Genomic DNA, 21,386 nt, shown 5'->3' with positions numbered 1-21,386 from the left:
GTACTTGTATTTGAGCCCTGACCCATGTAATTTTAATATCCATTAGCCCGTACTATGGGATGTAATTGGATGGATCAGATGCTTCGTAGGTTCATGCAAACAGTGGGAGAAAGCATCCAGGCCATTTCCCTTCCAAAGCAAACAGTGTGAGTCTATTGGTCTAAGCAGGAATTGCCAATTAGGCTTTGTTTCTCCCTCTACCACTTCCTTCCGATTTGTATTGTGGGCCTAAGTGTAGAAAGATAAAGCAAAAGGATTTTTAAACGGGTTTACAACTGCTTTAGCAGATTCAGATTCAGATATAAATTTGCAGTCAAGATGTATTCAATAATAACATGGGAACCCATGTTATCAAGCTGTTGGGCTTTACAGTCTGACATAAACATGGATTCCACTAGGACCTTCTACAGTCATTTCTCCTGAGACACAGGGGAGAGGGTGGAACAGAAAGGGAGTCCGGGTGGGAATTGAGTCATTACCAGGGATTACCTCTAGATTAGTGAGGAATCCACGAAAAGTTGATTTGCAAGTGGTTAATGTTCACACAAGGGAGAAAGACACATTTGAAGTTCAGAAATAAAACCGTATCAAACCCTGAGGAGACCAGGCAATCATCAGAAACAGCAATAGAGACTCAAGCATAGATACCCTGGCAACATTGCTGCCCTTTTGCCCAAGATGAAACCATCAGCATGTCTGCTCTGGCTTAAGGGTGCCATAAGTAGAGTAGGCCATAATTCTGGAGTCAATGCTTGAAAATGACCATTAATAATAAAATAATACTTATAATAGTTACTTATATTTGAATGCTTATGATGACATGCTATGTACGACTTCAAGCACTTTCCATACGTACACTTAATCTCATGCAATCTTCACAATATCTCTTTCCTTATACTGGTGAAGAAACTGAAACTCCAAGAACTTTAGGAATCTATACTAGTCAAGTAGCTTGTGAGTGATAAGATCAGAGTTTGAGACCATGTCAATTTGACTCTGAAGCCCAGTGACAGATCAGAGCCTCATATTTTCATAAGGCCCTCAGCTTGTATTTATACATCTTTGACTCTGTATTTCTGCATTTCATATCTATCTATCTATCTATCTATCTATCTATCTATCTATCTATCTGGCATAGCTACACGATCCTAGTTTCCCTTCTCCCCTTGAGAGGAAATAAATGTAAAAACCCCTCTCTGATGCAGCAGTGCTGAAGCTGTCTGGTCTTGATGGTCTTGACAAAAATGTTGGTAATGTTCTCTTTTACAGCACATGCATACTTTTAACACTTTGGGCATTCAGTTTTATGAGAGCAACTTTATGACACTGAAAAGTTAGGAACTGACCACTATCTGCAGGAGTGGAAGGAAGCCCATTTCCTGATTACTTTATATATTTTTTTAAAGTTTATTTATTTATTGTTGAGAGAGAGCAAGAGAGAGAGCATAGGGAGAACAAGAGAGAGGGGGAGAATCCCAAGCAGGAGCCACACTGTCAGGGTAGAGCCCCACATGGGGCTCAAACCCACAACTGAGATCATGACCTGAGCTGAAATCAAGAGTTGGATGCTTAACCAACTGAGCCACCCAAGTGCTCCTTTCCTGATTATTTTAGTCTTAGATTGTGTTTTATGCATCTTGTCATATGGAACTAATAGCACTATCCATTTCAAAAAGACATCTCCTAATGCCATCTGGGATTTTGAGTCTTTGGGCCATCTATTACTACATTATGAAACTATTAAGGCAAGATGTATATTTTATTCACCTCTTGGTTCTCTAAGTTCTTAACATTGTGACCTGAGTATCATCAGTATTTAAAAACATTTGTCAATGCCCAAATTAATTAATGATTAGACATGTAAATTGTGGAGGTTCAAGTTATACCCATGTAACCTTTGACTAATGGTAGTATTGATATTTGCCTGGGACACTGGTAGACCATCAATCACTAGGGTTGATTTGATTACTATTTCTACTACTACTACTACTACTACTACTACTACTACTACTGTATTAATTGTAATTGACATTTATTTAACACTTGCCATGTGCTAGGCACATGAGAAATTAAGCTCGGGGGCGGAGGGTGTTCAGTACATTTGTACACTGGAGAATAGGCAAGTGGATCCTGGATTTGAACCCAGTAGTGAGGCTCAAAAGACCATCTTCTTTCTTAGTGCAACCTTGATCATCATAAAAAGGTTCTTAGCTACTTAGGGTCAGTGAACAGGATTTTCTGGACTCAACCCAAGACACTTGCTTAGCAGCTCAGTTTCTCAATGGATGCCTTTAATATGATACAAGAGACTAAGTAGGAACAACTAATGGCCAATTGGGCTCCCCTATATTTTTTTTTTTTTTTTTTTTTTTTTTATTAATTTATTTATTTTTAATTTTTTTTTTTTTAACGTTTATTTTTGAGACAGAGAGAGACAGAGCATGAACGGGGGAGGGTCAGAGAGAGGGAACACAGAATCTGAAACAGGCTCCAGGCTCTGAGCTGTCAGCACAGAGCCCGACGCGGGGCTCGAACTCACGGACCGCGAGATCGTGACCTGAGCCGAAGTTGGACGCTTAACCGACTGAGCCACCCAGGCGCCCCTCCCCTATATTTTTTACATGGAATTAAATGAAGTGAAGTTGGGCCCAAAACAAAGTTCTTCCTTCCATAAATTGTTCCTAGTTGGTTAGGATAAGTCAGTGATCTGGAAAGGGTACTGCTTATTATTCCATAAAATGGAGGGTGTGACCATGGAGTGCAAAGTCTGGGACAAGACAATAACAGAGAATCCAAAGGAAGAGAAGACACAAATGCTTGCTCTTACATAGTGTTTTCAGTCTAAACACATAAAAGAATTTAAAAGGAAAAGGAAAAGAATAGGGACATATAAGAATCATCACATAGAGGACAGCAAATCCCTATAGTTTATACTGAGCAAGCAAGAATAGCATTTTATTCATGAGCATTCACATAGTATGGTGTAGGGAGAACCCACATACAACCTAGGGAATCTGTATTTTTGATTTTGTTCTTTGATTTGGAGTAAATTTTTTACTTTGGAAAGAACCCAGAGATTATTCTTTAGGGATGTTTCCTTTTACTTACATATAAATACAGCTATATTATCATATACTTGTTCCTGATTATAAGATCTTCTAACATCCATTCAACGGGAAGCTTCTATGTGCCAAGTACTTTGCACAGATAAAACTTAGAAATTGGAGACTGGAAACTTTTGCAAAGTTAGTATTTTTTAAATCTGTGGATGGTAGAATGATGTGTTAAGATTAATTTTTCCAATTACACGATTCCTGTCTTTATTATAATTTCTGGAATATATAATACTTTTATAATCAGAATGCAAACATTAAAATAAACTAGCTTACACAAATTTAGATTTATGACATATGCAAAAAGAAGACAAACCATAATAATAGCAATTTTGAGGGTTTCCTATATAACAAACACTATGCTGAGTGCTTTATGTGAATTGTTTTATCTAGTCCTCACAATGACTTTTTTGCTTTTTAAATTTATTCCCATTTTATCTTTTTAAAAAAATTTTTAAAGTTTCTTTATTATTGAGAGAGAGGGAGACAGAGCATGAGCAGGGGAGGGGCAGAGAGAGGGGGAGACACAGAATCCGAAGCAGGCTCCAGGCTCTGAGCTGTCAGCACAGAGCCTGGCATGGGGCTCGAACTCACAGACCGTGAGATCATGACCTGAGCCAAAGTCAGTCACTTAACTAACTGAGCCACCCAGGACCCCTAAATTTATTCCCATTTTAAAGACAATTATGTTGAGGCTAAAAGATGAAACCCAATATTATATTACACAGCCATAAATGGTTAAGACACAAATGTACTACTTTTTAAAAAGCTCACAAGTACACTAATCTGATAAGTAAAAGCAAAATGGAAATAAATTACATATTTTTTAATCTTGAGAACTCTCTTCACTATGGAGTGGTAGATATATGCAGCCAAGACGCTTTTTGTACCTCTACATATTCGATGGTGTATATTGTTATTTTTGGGAGGTTGTCCATAAAAGATAACTCAAGACCATGAACCATATCTTCCTTATTCCTTCATTAGTTTGTGGTATTCCTTCCTTCAAGTTGCCTATCAGGGCCACATTTGGATAATACTGTTGACTGCCTGGCACAGTGATTATGCTGTCACAAAGGTCTCCTGCTTTGCTGAGAGAGACTACAGATTCTGATATGGTCTTCAGCTGTGCTCATTTTTTTTTTAGCTTCACTGTGGGACATCAAATAAATATTAGTGTTTTTCATAATAATATTTATTAAGCATCTACTTGGTTCCTAGTATTGAAAGTAAGATCTCAAATGGGGAAATGAATTGCATACAGAGTGTTTAGGTAGCTGTGAAAGTTCTTATAGTTACATCCCAGGACTGCTGTGAACCTCCATGTTGCGTTGATGATAAGTGCTTTAAGCTTCTCTGAGGAAAACAAATATGTCAGTTATATTGGGATTTTGGTTTTGTTTTCAATGACTGGGTGACTGGTATGTTAACCTGTACCTTTTCCACTTCAGAATTTTGTCTGTCTGAGAAGAAACTCTACTGGATTCAAGAGAATTGCCGACTTACTCTGTGAAGTTATTTAAACCTGAAAATCTAGGTATTGTAGTTAACAGTAAATTCTGAATTGCCCTTTGTTCTTCTAGTTTTAAAGTGATTATTCATTGAGCACCCTCTTCATGCAAGGCAAGATGCTAGGTGCTTCGGATAACAGAAGGATGACTAAGACATGATCTCTTGAATTCAGACACTTATTATCCCAAGTAATACAGACATAGGTAACTAGAAAACAGCTAGAAGTGGTAAGATACGAAAAGTACAGGACACTGACACATTCAATGCTTTTGCACAGGAGGTCAATAGCAGTTGTCAGAGAAAGCTCTAAAATGGGTCAGAACAGAGCATTATTTAAATGTACATCTGTGCCATGTTGTACCCAAGGTCAAACATACATTATTACCACTCCCATTCCAAAATATTTCCAGCCATGTGTAAAATATAGGTAGAGATTCTGCCCAGAATCAAAATGAAATATTAAGATGGTCCAATACTAAAATACATAAATACATGTTAATAATGAAATGCCAATACAGTAGAAGGGTCCCAAATTTGAATGTGAAAAGCTCTCTTAATATCAATTGTCTTGGAGTAACTGAAGCCCCCAAATTAATTCCTCTTAAAAGTTAAAGATTCAAAACATTCAAGTCCAAAGAAATTAATAACATCAAGTTATCTTAATCTAGTGGGTTCAAAGAAATTCAAGCCCAAAATTCACACTCTCTGAATGTGGAGGGTTGTTTGCAAGGTGGGCAGCTGAAATTCTTCCAGAAGATGCTGCCTGGGCTGGGCTGTGTCTCTCTCTGTAGCAGAGTTCCTTCAGGACCTCTGGAGATGAACTAGTTCAATGCCATGCCTCTAACTTGCTTTCCCTCAAAAGGAATTCAAGGTCAGGCAAGTTTATGATGACAGAGGCCTCATGCCCACCATATTCAGGAAACAAACCAATTCCCAGTTAGTGCCAAGTAGTAATGGCAATCTGAGGGAAGATATGGTTTCAGTTTCTTTAGAGGTGGTGGGACTCTGTCAGTCATTCAGATACATGACCTACCAACTCATTTGTGGTAAATCTTCCCTGAGATTGCAATGACCATATATGAAGTGAGAAGTCATTCATCTATGGACACTGTCTCTTCTCTTAGAGAATAGCCTTTGAGACATTGTAACTACCTTTCTGCAAAAGGTAGACATTTTCAATGGAGCCAGCCCCAGCCACCAGATCATATTTGAAGTGTTTTGTGTTGCTTTAACCAACATTCCAAACTTCTTGATTTTCAGCTTCCCTGTGAGACCAACTTTCTTGCACTTTGGACCAGCACTGAGGTGGGCTCTGCATGGTGACATGGGATCCATTTCTCTTGTGAGCCACACTGGTTGCTCCTCTGCCTGCTACTAGGGGATTATTTAGTTCTGTAGCACTTGCCTCTATGGACAGTGCTTCTATGCCTGCATTTGTTCAGCTGGAGAACTGCCCCTGGCAGATTCAGGAACTGGAACTATTGTTGCTTCTGAAGAGTGTGTCCCTGGGAACCTGGTGGCTTCCAGTACTTCTGCCACATGCCTCATGGGACATGGTCCTTCTTCTGTTCTTTCTTAAAAACTCATTTTTTAAAAAATATATATTTTATTTATTTTTAAATTTACATCAAAGTTAGTTAGCACATAGTGTAACAATGATTTCAGGAGTAGATTCCAGTGATTTATCCTCTATGTATAATACCCAGTGCTCATCCCAACAAGTGTCTTCCTTAATGCCTCCTGCCCATTTAGCCCATCCCCCCCCCACCCCTTCAGCAACCCTCTGTTTGTTCTCTATATTTGAGTCTCTCTCTTTTTTTTTTTTTTTGCTTTTGAAATCTTGCCCTATTTATTTATTTTTAAAAACTCATTTTTAATAGAAAATTTCAAACATATACAAAAGCAGATAGATTAGTATAATGACTCCTTCATCTACCCATTACACAGTTTCAATAATAATTAGCTCATGTATGATTTTGTTTTCTTTGACTTTTGAATATTCCAGGACTTGAGGAGCCTTTCTATCTATTGCATCTTTCTCTATAGCACTGGAATATATCTTCATTGTTTCTGCTATATCTGCTCTTCCCCTCCTCCCCTGGAAAAGCTCATTTGAGCTTCTAACAATTAAACATTTTCTTCCTCCTCCTCCACCTCCTCCTCATTCCCCCTCCCCCTCCTCCTCCTCCTCTTCTTCTTCTTCTTGTTAGTTTATTTATTTTGAGAGAGAGATTTAGAGTGCAAGCAGGGGAGAGGCAGAGAGAGAGGGAGAGAGAGAATCCCAAGCAGGCTCTGCACTGTCAATGCAGAGCCTGACATGGGACTCCAACTCACAAACTGTGAGATCATGACCTGGGCTGAAATCAAGAGTTAGATGCTTAACCAACTGACTGACCACCAAGGTGCCCCTAACATTTTCTTCTTTAATACATACAGGCCTAGAGCTGTTGGCTGAGAGACAACACTTTTATTTCCTTTACTTTTTCTTTGCTTTAAATCTTGCACTGCTGTTTTTCTGGTATCTTCATTTAGATTTTGTTAGACGGATCCCCCATAGTAAAAGCTGTGGTATGAATCAAGTGTAGGCCTGTTGAAAGCATCCATTATTCAAAAAATCTTTCAGTACGCTCAAAAATACGTTTTAAGCATCTACTAAGTACAAGTCATTTTCTTTGCCCTGAGTCATTAGTGGAGCAAAGAGGCAAATATCCCTGCCCTCAAAGAGCATATCTTCTATTGTAGGGAGCTAGACAAGAAACATACATTGGTAAAATCTGTATATCAGATGATAAAAAGTGCCATAAAGAGAAATAAAAACAGAGAGGCATATAGGAAGTGCTTGGGGTTGGGGTAGGGTTGTTGTAGTTTAAAATAGGGAGGGTCAGGGGAGGCCTGGCTGAGAAGGGGTCACCTGAGCAGAGGCTTTAGGGCAAGGTAAAGGATGAGCTCTGCACATATCTGGAGAAGAGTGTTTCAGATAGAGGGCACAGAACGAGGAGTAGTCCTGCAACAAAAGTGTGCTGGAATAAAAGGAGGCTGTTGTGACAGGAGTGGAGGATACAAGGGGAGAAACCAGAAGAGGCAGAGAAGTAAGGAGATGGGGCAGTCTATGAGGATGTAGGCTGATCTGAGGGCTTGGATTTTCTTCCATGTGATGTGAGAACTTTAGGAGGGCTCTGAGCAGAGGAGTGACAGGAGACTCTCCTAACCACTAGACAAACATTGAATACAGGCCTAGTTTTGATCTTTCATTATTCTGCCTGGGATCCCTTTTACTATGGCTTATCTCCTAGATAAGTGCCTTTCCTTAGGGTCCAATGTCATGAATTTCTAGGGCGTGTTTCTTTAGAGTCTATGCAATATCTGTATCTCTACCTACAACGGTTATACACCTTGAAACTCACAAATCATGCTTGGAGAATTTTCTGATTGCCCTAGGCTTCACTTCTCCAATCTGCTCAAGTTTTCCACAACCACTTAATATAGCTCTTCTGGCCTTCCCAAGGCAAGTCTCTGCTTGTTTTCACTATGGACTTGTTACTTATGGCTCAGACTCTCAACAGTTACCTGGAATTTGTCCCTTTCTGGGTGAATAATTTTAGATTTTGCCTCTGGCATATTGCATCTCCTCTTCTGTGAGACTTCTTTAGGTTCTAGTAACTTTTCCTCAAACAACTGTAATTAAGCTACTTCTCCTTTTACTAGTGCTCTATTTGAGAGCAGTTTGATCTGGGTATTACTTTTCCTTTTTACACCTGTTCTGGCCTTTGGGATCTCATTTCTGTTTCATATTCATCTAAACTATGTTCTAAGACCTCGCCTTTTTCTTAAGGAAGCAACTCTCCTTCTCCAGTGAAATCAGCTGGTCTTCCTTGGTTTGCTTTCATTCTCAGAGCCCAGCAAGGCTAGAACTTGGATTATGGAGCCTCCAAGCAGCCTTCTGGAATTTATCTAATTCCCAGAACCAGCTCTGAAATGCTAAGTAATTATTATCACGGATCAGCAAATCACAGAAAACCTGAACTTTTCACTCTGGAGCAAGGTTGCTCATTTTCACCTTATTTGAATAATAAATTAACAGAACTAGGACCCCTGAGGTTCAGGACAAATCTATGTAGGCATTTCTGTCTTGAGCTCATAGAAGTTGAAATTTAAGGAGGCTGGTGGGAGAAGAGAGGAAGAAGGTTTCCCTTAGAAATAATCTCCATTAAGAACAAGGAAGCAATATCTCACTGTCTGGAACTGCCAAAACTCATTTTTATAGAATCAAATCCATGAAGAATTGGCTACAGTCCATGTAATATTGTGAGTGTTAGAATTTGCACTTGGTCCCTCTAGTTATTTGATCTGTGTGAAAAAAATGCCTTTTGCCAGCCTGCTCCCCATTGGCTACTCATAGTATTATTATTCCACTTAGGAATTATACCTAAAAAGAGACTTCTATTAAGGCCATTTTCCAATGGTAGAATTTGAGGATGTGCTAGGCCATTTAATCTCCTAGTACCCCTCCCGCACCTGCCACTCCATTCTGATTCTTCTCTAGCAACAAATGACCCATTTTGAAAAGCCCAGCATGAGACTTCCTGCTTCTGAAGTTCACCAGGCACAAATATTACACCTAAACACTTTGGGTCCCTTTCAGCTTGACCACTGGCAATCTTGCTAAGGTCCTTAACTAGAGAGGTTTTTCAGCTGGGTCAGTACATTTTCCTGAAATAATTTCACTTGGGGCACCTGAGCATTAATTTCTGGAGATTCATGGTTCATATATCCTTAGTGGTAGGTAGCCTGAGGTTGTGAATTTGACAAACTGGTTACAAACATATTTGGACAGGCTGCATGTGCATTTCATGCTGCTCATTAGCAGCAGCCTTCTTATTCATTAATTCATACATTCATTCATATACTTATTGAACAACAACTCTATTTCAGGTGCTAGTTTCAATGTTCATTGTGATAAACAAAAGCCTAAAAAATGTTGCAACCCTGCCAGTGAAAAAAATCAGTACCTCCCAATCACATGTTTGAGGTCACTGTACCCTTTGAATCTCCACTACAGCACTGCTCTAGAGGTGGGCTCTACTTGGCAGTCTGGCTTAGCATTCCAATTGTACATGCATCTCCCACTATATTTGTAGTCATGGCATCAACCAAGCATCTGGAAAGGCAAATACTGCTGAGAACATCTGCATAATATAAACTTTACATGGGCCTAAATTTGCACTGTTATACACATGGGCTAAGTTGGTGATTAATGGCCCTTCCTGGGATGGGAACAGAATCATAGAAACATGTAATTTTAGAGTTAGAATGGATCTTAGATACTGTGCAATCCAAACCTTGGTATGGCCCAAGAACTATAAAGCCACCTACTAATTCAGTCATGATGTAAGTATTCAATAACTATCTATTCATTAGCTGTTATGCTATTATGTTATAGGCACTGGAGATACAGTAGTAAACAGGATAGATTAGGAAGGGAAGTAAACATTAAACAGCTATTTACACAATTATGTCATTACATGGAAATACAAATCACTAAAGAAGCATCTAATAGGGAAAGCACTTCCCTTGTCTGGGGAATCACGGAGGCTTCTCTGAGGAAGTGAGGGTGTGAGGAACAGTGATATTTGCAGAGGGAACTGTGTGCTCTGAGGCTGGAAGGTGTATGTCACATCAGAAACTCTGGAAGGGATACTGAGTGGAAGGGAGAGCAATTCAGCATGAAGTTAGAGGAGCAGGCCAGGGGCCTTTTATATATGGTCTTTATAGGTCAAGTTAAGTATTTTAAATTTCACTCTAATTGCAATGTGAATTCATTTAAAAGAGTATACTAGGTAAATTATATGGTTTCACTTATCAATTACTTTTGCATTTATAATTAACTTTACCTATATGTACTGTTCTCAGAGAAGGTTTAATACATAGAGAACAAAGACTCTGAATCTTGGCCTTTGAGCTCCTACATTGATTTTTTAAATTATAGCAAAAAACATATAACACAAAATTTTCCATCATAACCATTTTTAATTAAGCTGACTTTTATAAATATACAGTAGAGACAAGGGCTGTAAAAGCCATGGCTTTCAATTAGAAGGGCCACAGATTTGAGAAAATAATATTCTTTTGCCTATGAAGAAAGGGAGCACAAAGTTTATCCATTAACAATAGTTGGAAAGAATATGTCCAGTAATTAAGAGTTGGTTTTAACATAAATAATACGTGTTCAACTAGCTAGAAGAATGAAAATGTTGGGGGTGAAAGCAACTAGAACTTTAAAATAGTGGGTCTTTGAAAAGTGCTCAGCACTTTGACCCCTCCTCCATAAAAGAATTCCTGAAAAGAAGGGCAATGAGTAAGTTTTGGGGGGATCCTAGAGCCACCAGCATCATTGCTGTCTACTTAAGAGAAGCATAGGACACCATATATATACCTGTTCAAAGAGCCCTATCCTTAATCAGTGAATGATATCAGCCATCTCTTTTTGTGTGAAAATCACCCCAAAATATAGTTGCTGAAAACAAGAGCTATGATTTAATTATCAATCAATTATCAAATGTTTTTTTCTGGGTCGGGAACTCTAGAAGGGCTCAGCTAGGAAATTCTGATAATAATGCTATTCAAACATCAAACATCATACCTGTGTTTTAGATACCAGGAAGGGTGAAAAGGACATGGGTAAAAGAGGTGCACTTTCTAGCTAAGACATTTCCCTTTGATGATCATCCTTTTGCAGGAAAGTCTTCCTGGAAGTCCCATATATCATTTCAATTTGCATGTCATTGACCAGAATTTACCCATACTTCCAAGAGACTGGGAAGAATGGCCTTTCTGTAGAGTCTAAAATAAGATCAGAATTATTTTTAATATGATGAGCATCTAAAAGATGAAGTGCAAAACAAATTATGGTAGGCACTCAGAAGTCTCTGCTGCATTGCATAAAGAAGACTGAATTTTAAACCATAAAAAACTCAGTTGCCTGGCAAGATTTGTCATTTGCTGGAATCCAAGTGAAAGGTGATGATGACTTGGACCAGAATGGAAGCAGTGCAGCTGTAGAGAGATGGGCAGGTTCAAGTGATATTAAAAAAGCAGAGTCAACCGGGCTTGGTGATGGAATGAGGAAGAGAATGTGTTAAAGATGACTTCCAGAATTTAGACTAGAATAATTGGGTAAGGTGGGGGAGATGGTTGTACCATTTCCTGAAATAAAAATCACTAGGAGATGACCTTCTTTGAAAAAAAATTCCATTTGAAGTCTGTTAAATTTGAAGGGCTTCTGAGACATCCAAGAGAAATGTGAAGCAGGCAGTTAAGTATCAGTGTCCAAAGCTCAGAATGGTGTGAGTCGGAAGTACATATATGTGTCTCAGGATGTAAACAGTGATTGAAGTCATGGTTGCAGATGAAACAATTTAGGATTAGCTAAATCAATGGGTAGATTTTAAAACTCTGAAGAGAAGGTTGAGTCAACAAAGGAGACTGAAAAGAAATGTTTAAAAAATTAGGTGGAAAATCAGGGAAGTAAAATGGCATATAAGCCAAAGAAGAAAATGTTTCAGGAAGGAGGAGAAGGAAGACTAAAATATTTGCACTGGATTTTGTGATGTACAGGTCACTATGACCTTGGCAAGAGCTGTCTCAGGGGCTTAGTGGAGGCAGAAGCTAGACCAGCGTGGAATGAAGAATGAGGGTGAGGAGAAGAATCAGAGACCGTAAGAGTCATCTGCTCTTGAGAAGTTTGTCTATAGTGCAAAGGAGAACAACATGGTAGTGGTTGGGGAGCTGGGTGGAGGCCTCTTATTTTAATGACATAAATTCATCATGAATCAGAATTAGGAGATTGCTATTGTTTTATGCTTTCTTTTTTTTTTTTTTTTAGTATTTATTTTGAGAGAGAGAGAGACAGAGAGAGAGAGAGAGAGAGAGAGAGAGAGAGAGAGAGAGTGGGGAGGGGCAGAGAGGGAGAAAGACACAGAATTAGAAGCAGGCTCCAGGCTCTGAGCTGTCAGCACAGAGCCCAATGGAGCTCAAACTCACGAGCTGTGAGGTCATGACCTGAGATGAAGTTGGACACCTAACTGACTGAGCCACCCAGGTGCCCCCCTTTTTAAAAATGTTTATTGTCTTATGCTTTCTTGTCATGTTGTCTGTAATTTACTTTAAATTACTTAAGTAGTGTGATATATATGATTGTTGATTTTGACTTACATTTTAAGGGCTGTCAGTCTTCGGATTAGCAATATACTATTTAGGAGTGTTCAGTTAGTACATTAAAGGTTCTGATCAGAAGCCCAGACATCAGAGGTGGCTCTATACTAACAGAATGGATAAAATAAGTGGCTTTTCATCAGTGAAAGTGGGAAGTTCAAGATATATGCATAGGTTAGAAATATTATAAAGGTATCCCTGCCCTTGCATAGACAAAGTATAAAATCTCAACAGCCTGTGCCTTTCAGAACTGCATTGAAGCATAACTCTAAAATGGTCCCATGTTCAGCTACTGATGAAAGTTTCTTGATTACTGAATTGGGCTACAATGTTGGCCTAACCCTGCCTCTAGAATAGTGCAGTGTTTGTCTCAATGAACCTATTTTGAAATGTGCTATGAAAGCACCTAAAAGAACAAAGACCTGTGGCTTCATCAAGTGTCGAGTTATGGAACAGGTTGTATGACTGTTTATAACTGCTAGTGAACAGTCATCTGCATATGGGGCAGAATTCAATCCATAACTTCACTGTAACTTCTCAGGTTGTGGAGGGTCTTACCTGTAGATTTACCTGTAAATATTATAGGCTACTAATTACTCCCCCAAAGATCTTCATAATTTTGAATGACCAAATTGGCATAAGTCAATCAAAATCCTTTGAAGCAGGTGATAGAAACCTCAGATAGTTCTAAAGTAAGTTTTAAAACAGTCAGAACTTAGGCATAACTTGAGGAGAACACAAAATTCAAGTAGAAACCCATGATGCCTTAGCAATCCTGGATGGAGGTGGAAAGAAAGGTTGATAAACTGATAATACACTCAGTGTTGGCATGGGGGGGTGGGCACTCAATAGATGTTACTCAATTCATTAGTCAGGGTCCTGGCAGGAAACAGATAGCCTACTATAACTGAGTAATTTGAGAGTTTAAAAAAAGAAGTGCTTTAAAAATTATTTAAAGGCTATGGGATAGCCTTTATGGGATATCCATATGGGATAGTTTGAAGAATCTAAGAAAGATGCTGATGAAGCAGAACGAATCCATTCTAAGTCACACCCATTGTTGTGGTTTGAATGCTTATGTCTCCCACAAATTCTCATGTTGATTTCCCCCATGCAATTGTATTAGGAAGTGGGATCTTTTGCAAGGTCACTGGGATGAGGTCATGAGGATGGAGCACTCATGAATGAGATTAGTGTCCTTATAAGGTGTTTGAGAGAGCAAGAGAGAGCAAAAGAGAGCACGCAAGCAGGGTAGGGCCAGAGAGAGCGCTAGAGAGAATCCCAAGCCGGCTCCATGCTGTCAGTGCAAAGCCCGACACGGAGCTCAATCCCACAAACCCTGAGATCATGACCTGACCTGAAACGAAGAGTCAGATGCTTAACCAACTGAGACACCCAGGCGCCCTGGGAATAGTGTCCTTATAAGAGTCATAAGAGAGCTTGCTTCCCTTTTTGCTTTCTGCTATGTGAGAATTCATTGAAAAGTTGGCAGCTACAAGCTGGAAGAGGGCCCTCAGCAGAACCCGATAATGCCTGCACACTGATCTCAGATTTCTAACCTCCAGAACTGTAACAAATAGATTTCTGTTGTGTATAAGCCACCCAGCATATGGCATACCTTGCTATCTCAGCCCTAAGACACTCATCTTGTGACCTTCAGCTCAAGATATGTAGTTCAGTCTGACTAGTTCAATTGGCCTAGCTTGTGTCATAGGTCATAGGCTACCCTGTGACCAGGCAAAATAAGTGTCTTGTTTTTTATTATAGTAAAACATATATAACATAAAATTTACCATTTTAACCATTTTAAGTGTACAATTCAGTGGAACTAAGTAAATTCATAGTGTTGTACAACCATCATCACTATCAATTTCCAGAACTATTTCATTATCTTAAACAGAAACTCTATCCATTAAACTCCCCATTCCTTGCTCTGCTCAGCCCCTGGTAAGCTCTATTCTACTTTCTGAATCTATGTTTTTTTCCTATTCTAGGTACCTCATATAAGTGGAATCATACAATATTGCTCCTTATATGTCTGGCTTATTTAATTTAGTATCCTGTCTTTAAGGTTCATTCATGTTGTAGCATATATCAGAATTTAATTCTTTTTTAAGGCCAAATAATATTCCAGAGTGGATATTGGCTGACAGTTCTATGAGATGGCATAGAAAGGGAGCTGGCAGGTAGTTGAGGTCTGGTAAAGGAATAGCCAAGAAGGGTTCACATAGATCTTCCAACAGTCTCATCTCCCTAAGGCCTCAGATTCCTTCCTCCACAGTATACAGGAAGTTCTGGCCTTTCATTCTCACTGGCAATTAACCTAGCAGACTGTTAACACCACTGCCAAGTGCCTGAGCCAACTCATTAAATCCAAATGCTAGATGGATACATGCACACCAATAAATTCTGCCCAGTCAAGCCTTATATTTTTTCCCTCCTTGTTCAAACACCCTTAGAATTTGCTCCCATGTGCTCTTCAGATGTCTGTAGATACAAATTGGTAAGGTCCCACAAGTCTCTTGATATAGAACACAGAAAAAGTCCTGTGTTCTCCATTGGCTTTCATCGAGCTCTAACTCTCATTATAGGCTTGGAGGCAATGGGAGGTGGTGGAATTGGACTCTTAAGAGAAGTTGCATCATGGTGAGGCTCCTGCCCCAGGTGCAGTCATTGAAATGCTTTAAGCAGGGGATAATGCCTGGGAGTAAGAGGGGCTTTCCTCCACAGGCCAGGAAGGTTTATGTGGGTTCATCATTCTAGGCCTTGTTAATGTCTGCCTAAATGTCCTTATTTCATGTGCCAGGGTCCCATATCCTTCCCACAGTGCCCTTGCCTTAGAGCAGGAGACCTGACTGATAGGGTTGAGCATCTATATCTTGCTGCAACTCAGCCACTGTTATTGCCAGGTGCTGCACCTAATACCCAGTTATATCTATTCTGTAACTGCAGGAGATAAGACTCTTTCAAATCCATCCTTGATGGTTTCTCATTTCCTTTTCTCTTCTGAGTAGAACACTCACCATCTTCTGTTTCTCCTTTTCCCTTTTCATCCTTACTAGGACACTAAATATAACCTCTTCTTTATAATTACCATTTTGCCATAAGCAATTAAGTACCACAACTGCTTGATGACCCAGTGCCTTGTCCTACTCCTGTACTCTATCCTACAATTCACTGGTGATTATTGGAGTAATTGGATGCCCTGCCATGGTCCAGATGACCAGCAGTGACCCCATCCCATACAAGGAGGTCATCTGTGTTCTCCTAAAATATGTGAGCAACTGAGTCAGAGGATGCCATTTTGAGGTATTTAGAGAGTACCTCTAGAACAATGTGCTCCAAGGATTACTGATACAGCTGCCTCTAAGAAAGAAGCCTCAGGAGCAGGGACAAGAGGACAGGAAACTTACTTTTTATTGTGCGCTCTTTTATACATGTATAAATTAATAATAACAGTGAAAACACCACCAGAAAAATTGCTAGAACTGATACATGAATTCATTAAAGTTTCAGGATACAAAATCAACATACAGAAATCTGTTGCGTTTCCACACACCAATAATGAAGCAGCAGGAAGAGAAATTAAGGAATCAATCCCATTTACAATTGCACCAAAAATGATAAGATACCTAGGAATAAACCTAACCAAAGAGGTAAAAGATCTGTATGCTGAAAAATAAAGAGCAATTATGAAAGAAATTAAAGATGACACAAAGAAATGGAAAAACATTCCATGTTCATGGATTGGAATAACAAATATTGTTAAAATGTCTATACTAAGCAAAGCAACCTACACATTTAATGCAATCCCTATCAAAACAGCACCAGCATTTTTCACAGAACTAGAACAAACAATACAAAAATTTTTATGAAACTCAAAGACCCTGAATAGCCAAAGCAACCTTGAAAAAGCAAAGCAAAGCTGGAGGCATCACAATTCTGGACTTCAAGTTATATTACAAAGTTGTAGTGATTAGGACAGTATGGTACTGGCACAAAAACAGACACATAGATCAATAGAACAGAAAACTTAGAAATGAACCCACAACTATATGATTAATTAACCTTTGACAAAGCAGGAAAGAATATCCAATGGGAAAAAGACAGTCTCTTTAATAAATGGTGTTGGATGAATAGACACTTCTCTAAAGAAGACATCCAGACGACCAACAGGCACATGAAAAGATTCTCAACATCACTCCTCATCAGGGAAATACAAATCGAAACCACACTGAGATATCACCTCACGCCAGTCAGAGTGGCTAAAATGAACAAATCAGGAGACTATAGATGCTGGAGAGGATGTGGAGAAACGGGAATCCTCTTGCGCTTTTGGTGGGAATACAAACTGGTGCAGCCACTCTGGAAAACAGTTTGGAGGTTCCTCCAAAAATTAAAACTAGATCTACCCTATGACCCAGGAATAGCACCACTAGGAATTTACCCAAGGGATACAGGAGTGCTGATGCACAGGGGCACTTATACCCCAATGTTTATAGCAGCACTTTCAACAATAGCCAAATTATGGAAAGAGCCTAAATGTCCATCAACTGAGGAATGGATAAAGAAGTTGTGGTTTATATACACAATGGAATACTACTTGGCAAAGAGAAAGAATGAAATATGGCCTTTTGTAGCAATGTGGATGGAACTGGAGAGTGTTATGCCAAGTGAAATAAGTCATACAGAGAAAGACAGATACCATATGTTTTCACTCATATGTGGATCCTGAGAAACTTAACAGAAGACCATGGGGGAGGGGAGGGAAAAAAAAAGTTGGAGAGGGAGGGAGCCAAGCCATAAGAGACTCTTAAAAACTGAGAATAAACTGAGGGTTGATGGGGGGTAGGAGGGAGGGGAAAGTGGGCATGGGCATTGAGGAGGGAACCTGTTGGGATGAGCACTGGGTGTTGTATGGAAACCAATTTGACAATAAATTTCATATTTAAAAAAATGGTGTTGGGGAAACTGGACAGCAACATGCAAAAGAATGAAACTGGACCATTTTCTTACACCATGCACAAGAGTAAATTCAAAATGGATGAAAAACCTAAATGTGAGGCATGAAACCATTAAAATCCCACATAATATTTTTAAAGCTTCCTGATGATTGCAATGTGCAACCTAACCTAAGAAACACAAATGGTGAGCTTAACTAGTTGAATTCACTTAATTAAGTGCCCTTATGATACAATTTTTTAAATGTTTACTTATTATTGAGAGACAGAGAGAGACAGAGCATGAGCATGGGAGGGGCAGAGAGAGGACGAGACACAGAACCCAAAGCAGGCTCCAGGCTCTGAGCTGTCAGCACAGAGCCTGACATGGGGCTCGAACTCACAAACCGCGAGATCATGACTTAAGCAGAAGTCGGATGCTTAACTTGACTGAGCCACCCAGGCGCCATGATACAATTTACTTAATCAAGAAAACTAGTACTTACTAGAAATTTAAAAAAGGAGTTTATATGGGTTTGTAGTGATGAAGCAAACTATGGTGTTATGACATGCAGATGCTAAATCTACGAGAACAGCTGTATGTCTCTTGAAACACACCTGACAGAAGGACTGAAGATACATCATGACAGAGACAGTGACACTGCTGACTATTTCTTGAGAACATTTATCAACTCTCTAGGGAGGAGGCATTGTTGATTAAAGTTTAACTCTCACTTGCATTGTATGTTTGAAGTTGGTTGTCATGTTTAATTTAACCGTTAAGTAAATTTAGTTAGAAATTTACACACAGTGGTTAATTAATTTATGTTTAAGAGTGCCTCCTTCTATTACAAATCCTAGCTAAAACCACAAAGAATACTTTGGTTATATGAAAAAGAGGCCCATATTTGCTCGCCACACTGGTTTCCAGGAAGTGATGACAACTTCTAGTAAAGTTGTCCTTGTCTATTGTAAAGAGAGGGCAACAAACCACAAGAGACTCTTAACAATAGAAAACAAACTGAGGGTGGATGGAGGGAGATGGGTGGGAGGTGGACTAAGGGTGATGAGCATTAAGAAGGGCATGGTTGTCATGAGCACTGGGTGTTGTATGTAAGTGATGAATCACTGAATTCTATTCCTGAAACAAATATTGCACTGTATGTCGACTAAAATAAAAAAAAATATGTATATAGTAAATTCTTAGCTTGTGAGCGTAATTCATTCCAGAAACATGCTTATAATCCAAAGCATTTGTATATCAAAGCAAATTTCCTCATAAGAAATAATGGCAGGGTGCCTGGGTGGCTCAGTCAGTTAAGCGTCCGACTTTGGCTCAGGTCATGATCTCACTGTTCATGAGTTCGAGCCCCACATCAGGCTCTGTACTAACAGCTGAGCCTGGAGCCTGCTTCAGATTGTGTCTCCCTCTCTCTCTGTCCTTTCCTCGCTCATACTGTCTCTCTCTGCCTCTCAAAAAAAAAAATGAATAAATGCTAAAAGAAAGAACGGCAAGTCAGATGATTTGTTCCACAACCCAAAAATATTCATATAAAAATGATTACAATACTGTAATACAAAATAATAGAGAAAGTACAAAATATAAAGACAAATAAACAAATTCACCTGCATTTAGTTTTAAAAACCTTTGTGGCTGGTGTGAGAGAGACAAGAGAGGGAGGGTTATTGTGTAGGATGACTTTCACTATCACTAACGGATGTTGACTACAGTACAGTATTAATAAGCTCTTATCATATACTGTATTTAATGTAACTGGCAATAAGGCAGCAGAGGAAAGGATCTCTATATATCTATATCTGGGAAAGGGACCTAGAATGAAGCAAAGCATTCCTAAGCTTACTCTTGTATGGAAAAGCAATGGACTGTCCATAGGTGCTTTGAAGTGACAAACAAAACAAAACAAAACAAAACACTAGTACCAGTTGCGGACACCTTCCAACATCCTGAAAAATCACTGATTTCTGCCAAACACTGTGGCCTGACCGAGCATCCAATCATGGGAGATGCTCACCCATAATCCTGTAGTGAGAGAAAGAGAGGGAAAGAGAGAAGAATCATTGGCTCAGTTGTGATCATGTGACATTCAGTGTCATGTACTATTCCTATTGCAAGACATCACTCATTGATTAAGTTAAAATTTATTAGAAATGTTTGGTCATTTTTCAGAACACTTGCAGGACAAGTTATTCACAATCCAAGGTTTTAGTGTATATAAAAAGAGACAGTGTATGGAAAGAGGACTGGGGACCACAGCCTTGAATAGGGGCAATTCCAAGTGAGTGATCCTTAAAAATTCAAGATGCCTTGGGTTATCAGCCAGGGATGCACGAACTCATTGATGAAATTAGTGCTCAAAGGGAGAATTGGCTGTGTTTGTCTCCCAGGAGCAGGAATCTGGTAGGGAGGTAGAACAGGAAGCTGTGGTTTCTTTGTTATTGTTACAAACCTTATCGTTTTTGATTTTGTAAACCATAAATGTGTGTTAATTTGATAAAAGTTAAATGATTAATAAAAATGTCTGGGAGGATACATACTTAATTTATTAACAGTGATCTTTCCTAGGGAGAATATGGGATTGGAAAAAGGATGACAGTTATTCAAGTTTTTGCTCACAATTGCTTGTCAATTATCCAATTTTTTACAAGAATATATTGATGCATCACTTCTATACTTAAAATAAAATAAGATAAAAGTGAAGGAAATAAGAATATTTGCTAGGGAAAGAGATTTCATTTGAATGAAATGAAAGCTCAGTAGACCTTGAAATGAAAATGACATGGTAGATGAAAAGGGTCTACCAATTGCCAAGCTATATGAATAAGAAGAGACTCACATCCAGACAGAATATAGTTTAATTTTGGGGATGCAGAATATAAAGAAAAAAAATCCTAAAAGCTTCCAGAAGAATAAAGTAAATCCCTATATTATACGAAGTATAGACTGATAATGTATTTCTCACCAGCCATACTAGTTCTAATGAGATAATACAACAATACCTTCAAAGATCTAAGGAAAAACTTGAACCTAGAAGTCTTTATCTAGCCAAACTATCATTTAAGCATGAGGGAAAATAAAGATATTTGAAACATTTAATTACTGGAGACATTTTTACCTATAAACTTCCTCTACAAATATTAATGGCAGATGCATTCTAACGAAATGAAAAAAATAAATCCACAAGGAGAGCAAAGGGTACCAAAGAAATAATAAGGCAAGAAACAAATAAAGCTGAATGTTAAAGTCTGAATGTTAGAAGAACAAGCTTAAAAAATAATCTGAATTTAAAATACCATTGATCGCAATCCTACAGAGGTATAAAAGTCATAATGTAAACTGCAACTAAATACATTGCTTTCAAAAATATAAAACATCTGTTAAAAGCATATAAATAGAAACTGATAAATCCGTGACCTTATTGATAGGTATTAATACACTTCTCAGAAGTTTTTTGACAAAATTAAGTACATATAGAATTGGAATAATCCAATGATAAATTCCGATTCTCTATCTATACTTATAGTTACGTATCATTGCATCCAGTAAAAAGAATAAATGTCTTTTTTCTTCAAATACACATGGAAAATTCAC

This window comes from Panthera tigris, chromosome F2 (genome assembly GCF_018350195.1).
Source record: "Panthera tigris isolate Pti1 chromosome F2, P.tigris_Pti1_mat1.1, whole genome shotgun sequence".
Lineage (NCBI taxonomy): Eukaryota > Metazoa > Chordata > Mammalia > Carnivora > Felidae > Panthera > Panthera tigris.
This window is presented reverse-complemented; position numbering follows the sequence as displayed.